A 12,350-nucleotide genomic window follows, 5' to 3' on the forward strand; every position below is an offset into this window, starting at 1 on the left:
TCACAATGATGTCATTAGGCAGAGCAGGCAACAGATGGCACACAGACAGCAGAGTTGGGGACAGATATGCAGGGACAGACTGGCAGGGAGTCTCAGGTAAGTTTGTTGAGTCTTTGTTTGGCAACATTATGAAAGGTTCTCAATTTTTTGGACTAGTAAAATAGGAACATAATTGGAAAATGCCATGGATACCCCCACTCTCAACTTAAACTGGTGACTGAACTAAGATTTGTTAAAGGCAATGGTATTGCTGTTGTGATTAGTTGTGTAGTTTTGGGTACCGGTAGTTAGGAGTACGGCAAACACCTTATTTCTTTGGTTCCTCAATATACATTTACCATATTACAATGTAGGCTATGTGTTACAGCACTACTTTTGGTGTCCCCCTCAGGAATTGCTCTTGAGAAAATTTCATGTAATTGTACCCTGAGTGCAGTACATGTATAGAGAGATAATTCCAGTGCAGTACATGTGTAAAGGGTGTAGAGGGATAATCCCAGTGCAGTACATGTGTAAAGGGATAATCCCAGTGCAGTACATGTGTAAAGGGTGTTGAGGGATAATTCCAGTGCAGTACATGTGTAAAGGGTGTAGAGGGATAATTCCAGTGCAGTACATGTGTAAAGGGATAATCCCAGTGCAGTACATGTGTAAAGGGTGTTGAGGGATAATTCCAGTGCAGTACATGTGTAAAGGGTGTAGAGGGATAATTCCAGTGCAGTACATGTGTAAAGGGTGTAGAGGGATAATCCCAGTGCAGTACATGTGTAAAGGGATAATCCCAGTGCAGTACATGTGTAAAGGGTGTTGAGGGACAATCCCAGTGCAGTACATGTGTAAAGGGATAATCCCAGTGCAGTACATGTGTAAAGGGTGTTGAGGGATAATCCCAGTGCAGTACATGTGTAAAGGGTGTTGAGGGATAATTCCAGTGCAGTACATGTGTAAAGGGTGTAGAGGGATAATTCCAGTGCAGTACATGTGTAAAGGGTGTTGAGGGATAATCCCAGTACAGTACATGTGTAAAGGGTGTAGAGGGATAATCCCAGTACAGTACATGTGTAAAGGGTGTTGAGGGATAGTTCCAGTACAGTACATGTGTAAAGGGTGTAGAGGGATAATCCCAGTGCAGTACATGTGTAAAGGGTGTTGAGGGATAATCCCAGTGCAGTACATGTGTAAAGGGTGTAGAGGCATAATCCCAGTGCAGTACATGTGTAAAGGGTGTTGAGGGATAATTCCTGTACAGTACATGTGTAAAGGGTGTTGAGGGATAATCCCAGTGCAGTACATGTGTAAAGGGTGTTGAGGGATCGTTCCAGTACACCGGTTATTGACTGGAGACTTAAAATGCTGAAAACAGGTCCCTAGTGGAATGACAACAACATGGCTGCTTGTTAAAGAAGAGATGGAGAGAGAGACAGAGATAACCATATACATTGCACATGGACCGTAAGAAATCCTGAAGGTATTGAAATGCCTGGGCTCGCAGGGGATGTGTTAATTCATAACCCATCATTTATACCTGTTAATTCATAAACCATCATTTATACCTGTTAATTCATAACCCATCATTTATACCTGTTAATTCATAACTCATTCTCCTTCAGAGAGCCTATGGGAACCTTAGAAATTGTCACGTTACAGCAGAGATGCTGTATTTTCAATAGAGATGCCACAGAAGCAGAAGAATGGGCCAGACAGGGCACTTCCTGTATGGAATCTTCTCAGGTTTTGGCCTGCCATATGAGTTCTGTTATACTCACAGACACCATTCAAACAATTTTACAAACTTTGGAGTGTTTTATATCCGAATATACTGGAAAAGAGTAGTAACCAGTTTAAATCGGGTACGTTTTTTATCCGGCCGTGAAAATACTGCCCCCTAGCCCAGACAGGTTAAAGAAGAGGAGGGGCATTTGTAAGGAGTATGACATATGTTATGACCAAATGTTAGGTATAAAAGGCTGTGTACATTGTATGATATTAAGAGCTCTCTCAATAAAGAACTAACCTTTTGCTGACTTCTGGGACTTTGTCGAATTCTTCTATTAACCGGGGCCTTACAACCCCCGGGGAATTGGTCAAAGCATATAGTGAGTTTTGAGTTAATAACATTGGGATGAAAATTCTCGTGACAACTTGGTCCTTCGAGCCGGATCTCAAAACCTGCCTCTGTCGTCCCAAGGAACTGCTGGAAACCGTGCACGGGTGGATCCAGGATCCGTAAGACAAAGACCTGACCTCTGAATTGAGGGTTTATTTCAGGCCAGTGGTGAACTGGTACACGACAGAGGTGGTGTGTCACGTCCTGGCCAGTATAAGGTTAATTGTTTTTGTAGTTTGGTCAGGACGTGGCAGAGGGTATTTGTTTTATGTGGTTCGGGGTGGTGTGTTTGTGTAAAGGGTGTTTGATTTAGTATTTCCGGGTTTTTGGTTGATGGTCTATGTGTTTGTATTCTATGGTTAGTCTGGTGTGTGTGTTTCTATGTTTGGTTAATTGGGGTTGGGACTCTCAGTTGAAGGCAGGTGTTGTCTATCTGCCTTTGATTGAGAGTCCCATATATTAGGGTGTGTTTGTGTGTGTGATTGGTGGGTGATTGTTCTGTGTATAGCCTTGTGCCGTACCAGACTGTCAGTTTGTCGATTGTTCGTTCTTTGTTATTTTGTACGTTCATTTTTGAAGATAATTAAAAATCAAGATGAGCATTCACATACCTGCTGCGTTTTGGTCCTCCATCACCGACGACAAGCGTGACAAAATCACATGACTTCTAGTTAGAGAAAAGGATTCCTGTTAACACGGCCTGCTACAAGCAGGAAACAAGTTATGGACAAACCAGAAATGTCACATGTCTGTTTGACAGTAACCCTGGATGATGAATGTGTGAACTATCTTGTCATCTTTTTGGGTAACCACAATGGAACATTCTAGTCTTTAAGGACATGAACTGGCAGAACAGGTTTCAGCAAAGTATGAAGTCATTGTTTTCAGGAAGGTGCAACCATGGAGATAGGAGGGACAGGAGGCAGACTAAGGTACAAGGGAAGCCAACTACTGCCCTAGAAAAGACAAGGAGCAGTCTACACAAACAGCCACCTGAACTACTGCCCTAGAAATACAAGGAGCATCTACACAAACAGCCACCTTAACTACTGCCCTAGAAAAGACAAGGAGCAGTCTACACAAACAGCCACCTTAACTACTGCCCTAGAAAAGACAAGGAGCAGTCTACACACACAGTGAATGTGAGAAAAATGGTTTCAAGTTTGTTTTTTAGTCCATGCATATCAACCATGACCACTGATCTGACCTATGACCCCTAAAACGCAAAAGAAAAGTGCAGCATCTAGAAATCTGAATGTGTTTATCCAGCTTTCTTGTTGTTTTTCTGTTTGATGAAACTAGTTGAGAGTTCTGTGTTATTTCTTATTTTATGTACATTTATTTAACCAGGTAGGCCAGTTGAGAACAAGTTCTCATTTATAACTGCGACCTGGCCAAGATAAAGCAAAGCAGTTTGACAGAAACAACACAGAGTTACACATGGGATAAATGTCACGTCCTGACTAGTAAAAGGGGTTATTTGTTATTGTAGTTTGGTCAGGGCGTGGCAGAGGGGTGTTAGTTTTGTGTGTTTCGGGGTTTTGATGTATGTTCTATATTTTCTATTTCTATGTTTATTCTAGGTTTCTCTTTCTATGTTGTGTTTTTTCAATGACCTCCAATTAGAGGCAGCTGGTGGTTGTGAGTGAAGGATACTTTGTTGCAGAGTTGTATGGCATTGAAGGTCGTTTGGAGGTTTGTTAACACAGTGTCCAAAGAAGGGCCAGATGTATACAGAATGGTGTCGTCTGCGTAGAGGTGGATCAGAGACTCACCAGCAGCAAGAGCGACATCATTGATGTATATAGAGAAAAGAGTTGGCCCGAGAATTGAACCCTGTGGCACCCCCATAGAGACCGCCAGAGATCCGGACAACAGGCCCTCCGATTTCACACACTGAACTCTATCTGAGAAGTAGTTGGTGAACCAGGCGAGGCAATCATTTGAGAAGCCAAGGCTATTGAGTCTGCCGATAAGAATGCGGTGATTGACAGAGTCGAAAGCCTTGGCCAGGTCGATGAATACGGCTGCACAGTATTGTCTTTTATCAATGGCGGTTATGATATCGTTAAGGACCTTGAGCGTGGCTGAGGTGCACCCATGATCAGCTCTGAAACCAGATTGCATAGCGGAGAAGGTACGGTGGGATTCGAGATGGTCAGTGATCTGTTTATTAACTTGGCTTTCGAAGACTTTAGAAAGGCAGGGTAGGATAGATATAGGTCTGTAACAGTTTGGGTCTAGAGTGTCACCCCCTTTGAAGAGGGGGATGACCGCGGCAGCTTTCCAATCTTTAGCGATCTCAGACGATACGAAAGAGAGGTTGAAGAGGCTAGTTATGTAGTTGTGTTTTCATGTTTTGAATGTTGTATTGTAGTAGGCCTAACCCTCACCAATTATTCTGGTGATGGAGAGAGACACCAGACAAGACACAGAGACAGCAACAGAAGAATAGGATATGATGGAGAGAGACACCAGACAAAACACAGAGACAGCAACAGAAGAATCGGATATGATGGAGAGAGAAACCAGACAAGGCACAGAAACAGCAACAGACGACACAGACAAAGTGATGGAGAGAGGCAAAGGAGGGGAGTGTACAGTAGACTGTATTACTTATAGCTGCTATAGGGGTTCTAATTACTGCACTGTTTGTGAGTCTGTATGTGTGTGTGTGTGTGTGTGTGTGTGTGTGTGTGTGTGTGTGTGTGTGTGTGTGTGTGTGTGTGTGTGTGTGTGTGTGTGTGTGTGTGTGTGTGAGAGAGAGAGACAGAGAGAGAGACAGAGAGAGAGACAGAGAGAGAGAGAGAGAGAGAGAGAGAGAGAGAGAGAGAGAGAGAGAGAGAGGGTGTTTAGGTACTGTGGGATTCTTTAATCAGTTTGGCTCATTAGACAGGTCAGAGTCTATGTTTGAAGTTCTTGAGTGATTTTTGGCAATACACTGGTGTTGTATTCATGGTTTTAGCTGTTGAAATTCTGTCCCGGACCCCCCTGCTGGCTATGAGCTAAGCCACCAATGTCTTCACATCCTAGGGGAGAGAGGAGCTGCTACCCCTGGGGAGAGAGGAGCTGCTACACCTGGGGAGAGAGGAGCTGCTACCCCTGGGGAGAGAGAGGAGCTGCTACCCCTGGGGAGAGAGGAGCTGCTACCCCTGGGGAGAGAGGAGCTGCTACCCCTGTGGAGAGAGGAGCTGCTACCCCTGGGGAGAGAGGAGCTGCTACCCCTGGGGAGAGAAGAGCTGCCACCCCTGGGGAGAGAGGAGCTGCTACCCCTGGGGAGAGAGGAGCTGCTACCCCTGGGGAGAGAGGAGCTGCTACCCCTGGGGAGAGAGGAGCTTCTACCCCTGGGGAGAGAGAGGAGCTGCTACCCCTGGGGAGAGAAGAGCTGCTACCCCTGGGGAGAGAGAGGAGCTGCTACCCCTGGGGAGAGAGGAGCTGCTACCCCTGGGGAGAGAGGAGCTTCTACCCCTGGGGAGAGAGAAGAGCTGCTACCCCTGGGGAGAGAGAGGAGCTGCAACCAGGAGAGACTGTGACCCTGCTCGGGAAGAGCTTAACGATTGGTGATTGTTGGGGCACGATTGGCAGGAGCTTCAGTGATGAAGACTGCTGAACTTGCTGATGTTTCACAATATGCCACGGCCGTCTCAGTCACCAGGTCTCAACACAATAGAACACCACCATCCCTCCAATAGACTTCCAGACAGTTGTAGAATGTTTGCCAAGGCTCATTGTAAGAGCTGTAAAGAGAGAGGGACTCGGAGAGAGAACAGGTAGAACCTGATATGTAAATGAGCAGAGCAAACGAAAGCAACTTTCAACGACCGAATGATCATTCAGACTCTGTTTCTATTGAGGGATAAAAGGTAAGACGACGATTGTTATGTGTATTAATATAGTTGATGGTATTGTTATGTGTATTCATATAGTTGATGATATTGTTGTGTGTATTCATATAGTTGATGATATTGTTGTGTGTATTAATATAGTTAATGATATTGTTATGTGTATTCATATAGTTGATGATATTGTTATGTGTATTAATATAGTTGATGATATTGTTATGTGTATTAATATAGTTGATGGTATTGTTATGTGTATTCATATAGTTAATTATATTTTTGGTGGACAGTGTTATAATAGTCCTACTCTCCTTAAAATGTATTTGATATAAATTAGATGCGTGGGGTGAATTCGTTCTGTGCCCATCTGTGTGCCCCAGGGTGATCGCTCCTACACTATCTACAATCTAAAAGGGTTCTTTGGCCGTCCCCATAGTAGAACCCTTTGTAGAACCCTTTTTTTGGTACTAGGTAGAACACTTCTGGGTTCCGTGGAGAACCCTTTCCACAGAGGGTTTTACATGGAAGCCAGACGGGTTCTACCTGGAACCCAAAAGCGTTCTCCTATGGGGACGGCCGGAGGACCCGTTTGGAACCCTTTATTCTAAGAGTGTACTGTATCATAGGTCTATAGACTTGTCTTCTCAAAACAGGCTTAAAACACAACAAGTAACAAACAAACATGTTCTCTTTATAATCTACAGTTAACTCCTTTCACTCAGGAAGGTATGTTGTGTGAAAGAGAGACTAATAAATATTGTTCGAGAGACTAACAACAACTTACACTTCCTCAAAACAGTTTGTGTGTATTCATTAGTGCCCACCGTAGCAAAACGTTTGGCAACAGAAACCGATTAGGTCACATTGTACAGCGTTTAGAGTAAACGGTTTATGTTTTATTTAACATCTTAAAACTGTTGGCTGTGGAGTAAACTAATGAATACAACCCAGGTTGTCGCCTACGACTCGGCATGTTGATACCTGCCTCTTGCTGAAACCTGAACGTAGCCTGAGGGGTATACTATGATACAGGCTTGATATACTGGTTTTCTAAAGCTAGCCAGCTTCAGTTAACTTCACATTCCAGCTCAGGCCTCACCCATCAGAATATACACAACAGAACAGAAAATAATCGCAATGAAGTCAGGTTACAAGGTGAGAATCCTGCCAGGGATTATTGTAAAGTGTGTAGATAAATTAAATGTAATGTTAGTATAGTGAATGACAGTAAAACACTCCCAACAGTCTACTACTACTGAGACAGGTTGGTGTAATGTTAGTATAGTGAATGACAGTAAAACACTCCTAACAGTCTACTACTACTGAGACAGGTTGGTGTAATGTTAGTATAGTGAATGACAGTAAAACACTCCTAACAGTCTACTACTACTGAGACAGGTTGGTGTAATGTTAGTATAGTGAATGACAGTAAAACACTCCTAACAGTCTACTACTACTGAGACAGGTTGGTGTAATGTTAGTATAGTGAATGACAGTAAAACACTCCTAACAGTCTACTACTACTGAGACAGGTTGGTGTAATGTTAGTATAGTGAATGACAGTAAAACACTCCTAACAGTCTACTACTACTGAGACAGGTTGGTGTAATGTTAGTATAGTGAATGACAGTAAAACACTCCTAACAGTCTACTACTACTGAGACAGGTTGGTGTAATGTTAGTATAGTGAATGACAGTAAAACACTCCTAACAGTCTACTACTACTGAGACAGGTTGGTGTAATGTTAGTATAGTGAATGACAGTAAAACACTCCTAACAGTCTACTACTACTGAGACAGGTTGGTGTCAGTTTAATCAGACAAAATGGAGCTGACTGGATGTGGTCAAGTCAAATTCAATATATCAATATTCAGATACTATAGTTCAGGTGCGACCTGGGTTCACTTCCCTGCCCAGCTGTTTTCTACATTGGTGTCAGAAGTGGTATGGTGTCTGTGAGGTCATCAGAATGGACCGGATGTGTGAGGGGTCTGAGTAGCTGAAGCACGGGACTAATTAACACTGATACTGGGTTAACCCTATTGATACTGATACTGGGTTAACACTATTAATACTGATACTGGGTTAACCCTATTAATACTGATACTGGGTTAACCCTATTGATACTGGGTTAACACTATTAATACTGATACTGGGTTAACCCTATTGATACTGATACTGGGTTAACACTATTGATACTGATACTGGGTTAACACTATTAATACTGATACTGGGTTAACACTATTGATACTGGGTTAACACTATTAACACTGATACTGGGTTAACCCTATTAATACTGATACTGGGTTAACCCTATTAATACTGATACTGGGTTAACCCTATTGATACTGATACTGGGTTAACCCTATTGATACTGATACTGGGTTAACCCTATTGATACTGGGTTAACACTATTGATACTGATACTGGGTTAACACTATTGATACTGATACTGGGTTAACTATATTAATACTGATACTGGATTAATCTTACTTGGGGCGGCAGGTAGCTGCGCTCCAACGCTCTAGTGGTTAGTTAGAGCGTTGGACTAGTAACCGAAATGCTGCAAGATCAAATCTCTGAGCTGACAAGGTAAAAATCGGTTGTTTACCCCAGAACAAGGCAGTTAACCCACTGTTCCTAAGCCATCTTTGAAAATAAGAATTTGTTCTTAACCGACTTGCCTAGTAAAATAAATAAATAAATACTGGGTTAACCCTATTTGTGCGATGCATAGGGTGTTTTCCTTGTTCACCAGCGACCTGGGTTCACTGCCCTGCACCACTGTTTGCTACAATATTAATATCATAGACTATCTGTTAAACGAAGAGACACCACAATATGAGTGAAAGGATTTTAGGATAATATCAGTGAGTGTTGATTTAGAGTTGTCTTCTGGGTTCATCCTTGTAGCCGCCTTTATCAACAGGGTGAAATGTAACAAATGACATCAGAGTTGGGAGGTAACCAGGTCCCTGTTTAAATCACCATGACAACCATTTCATTATTTCTCCAGAGCAGCAAGGGAATCTAGAGACTCAACCTTTGTAGAATCACAATCACCTTTATTCACCAAGTACATTTGCACGTAGGATCTTCATTTGAGCCAGTTTACTACAGCAGGAAAATATTCCTGCAGCAACAGAAAATGTGAATTATTATGTGAATTATAATTAATGGACATTTTTGTAGGGGTTACTACATTTTTCGTAAGGAAAACACAAGTCTGAAATTTCTAAGTGGAAATTACAAACTTCAGAAGCCTTTTTAAACCTCAAATACACTACAAGTTTTACATTTCCTGCATTGCTGGAAAGTTATTCTGCAGTGGGGGGTGATCAAATTAAGATCCTACATCTGTACACATAATTGTACATGGGGATATGAATGGGGGTCTATAACATCCAATCACAGAGGTTTACATCAGCTGACAGTTGCAATGTTATTGCTAATAATTCAAACTGCCCTTTTCAGATAAAGACATAAACTCTGTACAGATGTAGGATCTTAATTTGATCACCCTGTTGCAGAAAAACTAAACTTGTAGTGTAATTGAGTGTAATTAAACTTTAGAAAAGGTTTCTGAAGATGATAAATTCCACTTTTCCATTTTAAAACTGTTCATTAATTATAATTAATTATAATCCACACAATAATTCAAATGTCCTGTTTCTGCAGGATTATTTTCCTGGTGTAGCAAACTGGCTCAAATTAAGATCCAACATCTGCAGCAATATACCCCTCTCTAATGTATATGGCTCTATTGAGATTCACTTTTGACCATTTGACATCTTGTATTTACTGTTGTTTAGGCTGGTTGAATGAGTTGGCTGTGAAAGCTACTTCATCTGCAAGAAAACAGGCGGCTGCACCAGTGACTGTCAGAAGTTTTGTGATTTCCTCATATGAACGTGAAAGTAAGTGTGTAGTCTACGCAGTTACAAAAATGGCTGATGAAACTGTGGCACATATTTCTCGGTAACATTGAATAAATGTGTTGGTATGTAGGAAAGACGGGCAGACTCTCGTACTGTTGGTCTAGACTACCTACAAACTATTATAAGGCTATGATCACTTATCATGCCGACAAACCTGATGTTCTCTGTGAACTGATCTGAACAGGTTTAGACTGGTCATCTATGATATGTAGGTTATATACAGTACATTCTCTGTCCTGCTACTGGTAGGACTATAACATTATGTTGATCTGAACAGGTTTAGACTGGTCATCTATGATATGTAGGTTATATACAGTACATTCTCTGTCCTGCTACTGGTAGGACTATAACATTATGTTGATCTGAACAGGTTTAGACTGGTCATCTATGATATGTAGGTTATATACAGTACATTCTCTGTCCTGCTACTGGTAGGACTATAACATTATGTTGATCTGAACAGGTTTAGACTGGTCATCTATGATATGTAGGTTATATACAGTACATTCTCTGTCCTGCTACTGGTAGGACTATAACATTATGTTGATCTGAACAGGTTTAGACTGGTCATCTATGATATGTAGGTTATATACAGTACATTCTCTGTCCTGCTACTGGTAGGACTATAACATTATGTTGATCTGAACAGGTTTAGACTGGTCATCTATGATATGTAGGTTATATGCAGTACATTCTCTTTCCTGCTACTGGTAGGACTATAACATTATGTTGATCTGAACAGGTTTAGACTGGTCATCTATGATATGTAGGTTATAGCCGAGGTATAGACCTTGATCTGCATATCACTAACAAACTGCTATTATACATTATAACCTAGTCTACTTTACATAATATAACATCTCTCACTTGATGCAAAAAAACCTTTCTGAAAGGATCAACAATTTCCTCCTCGGATCAATCATGTCCGTTTTAGCCCTTCTGTCTACATTCTCAGATACGTTTAGAAAAGAACAGATTGAAAGACAATAAATAGTCTACTGTTAGTGAATACAAATACGTGTGAGACATGGCCTTGTGTTGCTGTACTGTCTATAACTACCTTAACAAACAGTGACTTATTATTATTATTATTATTATTATTATTATTGTTGTTATTATTATTGTTGTTGTTCTGTCTATAACTACCTTAACAAACAGTGACTTATTATTATTATTATTATTATTATAATTATTATTGTTATTATTATTATTGTTGTTGTTCTGTCTATAACTACCTTAACAAACAGTGACTTATTATTATTATTATTATTATCATTATTGTTGCTGTTCTGTCTATAACTACCTTAGCAAACAGAGATTTATTATTATTATTATTATTGTTGTTGTACTGTCTATAACTACCTTAACAAACAGTGACTTATTATTATTATTATTATTATTGTTGCTGTACTGTCTATAACTACCTTAACAAACAGTGATTTATTATTATTATTATTATTGTTGTTGTACTGTCTATAACTACCTTAACAAACAGTGACTTATTATTATTATTATTATTGACAGTTACCATGGAGATGAAATGTCACAACTACATGTTCATGTGATGCTTTAAATCACCTGACTGTTTCCATGTGTCTGTTAGTAAATGTTTCATAAGAGATAAGAGATAATTAATAAATTACAACAATTGACATTAAAGAATGACTGTGTTAACCACAACCAACATGCTGGATCTCTGTTTAGTTGTCACTGTGTTAACCACAACCAACATGCTGGATCTCTGTTTAGTTGTCACTGTGTTAACCACAACCAACATGCTGGATCTCTGTTTAGTTGTTACTGTGTTAACCACAACCAACATGCTGGATCTCTGTTTAGTTGTTACTGTGTTAACCACAACCAACATGCTGGATCTCTGTTTAGTTGTCACTGTGTTAACCACAACCAACATGCTGGATCTCTGTTTAGTTGTTACTGTGTTAACCACAACCAACATGTTGGATCTCTGTTTAGGGGTCAGTGCTCTAAAATGAGTCTCTCTGGGGAGAGAGAGGAGGGACCTGCCTCTAAAATGAGACTCTCTGGGGAGAGAGAGGAGGGGGGCCCCGCCTCTAAAATGAGTCTCTCTGGGGAGAGAGAGGAGGGGGGCCCTGCCTCCAAAATGCATCTCTCTGGGGGACATGACACCAAAGCTAAGAGGTAAGATGACAATTTTATGAATACTTGATTTAGTTTATTTCCTAAATAAATAGCTATCTTAAGGTGAATGCACTTACTGTAAATCTCTCTGGATAAGAGCATCTGCTAAATCAGGGGTTCTCAATCCGGGGTCTGCGGAGGTACTGCAGGGGTTCTGCAGGAAGCGTGGGGAGTGGTGGTGTATCCAGGGAGAAAACTAAACTAATATTCTGAAATGTCATTGTGGTCTTATGTTCCCATCTATTGGAATTATTTAGCAACTGCAGTAGTGCTGAAAAAATGTGTTATTCCTTACTAAAGTAGTA

Source organism: Salmo salar, unplaced genomic scaffold, assembly GCF_965601325.2.
Source record: "Salmo salar unplaced genomic scaffold, fSalSal1 ptg000117l, whole genome shotgun sequence".
In the NCBI taxonomy this organism is placed as follows: domain Eukaryota; kingdom Metazoa; phylum Chordata; class Actinopteri; order Salmoniformes; family Salmonidae; genus Salmo; species Salmo salar.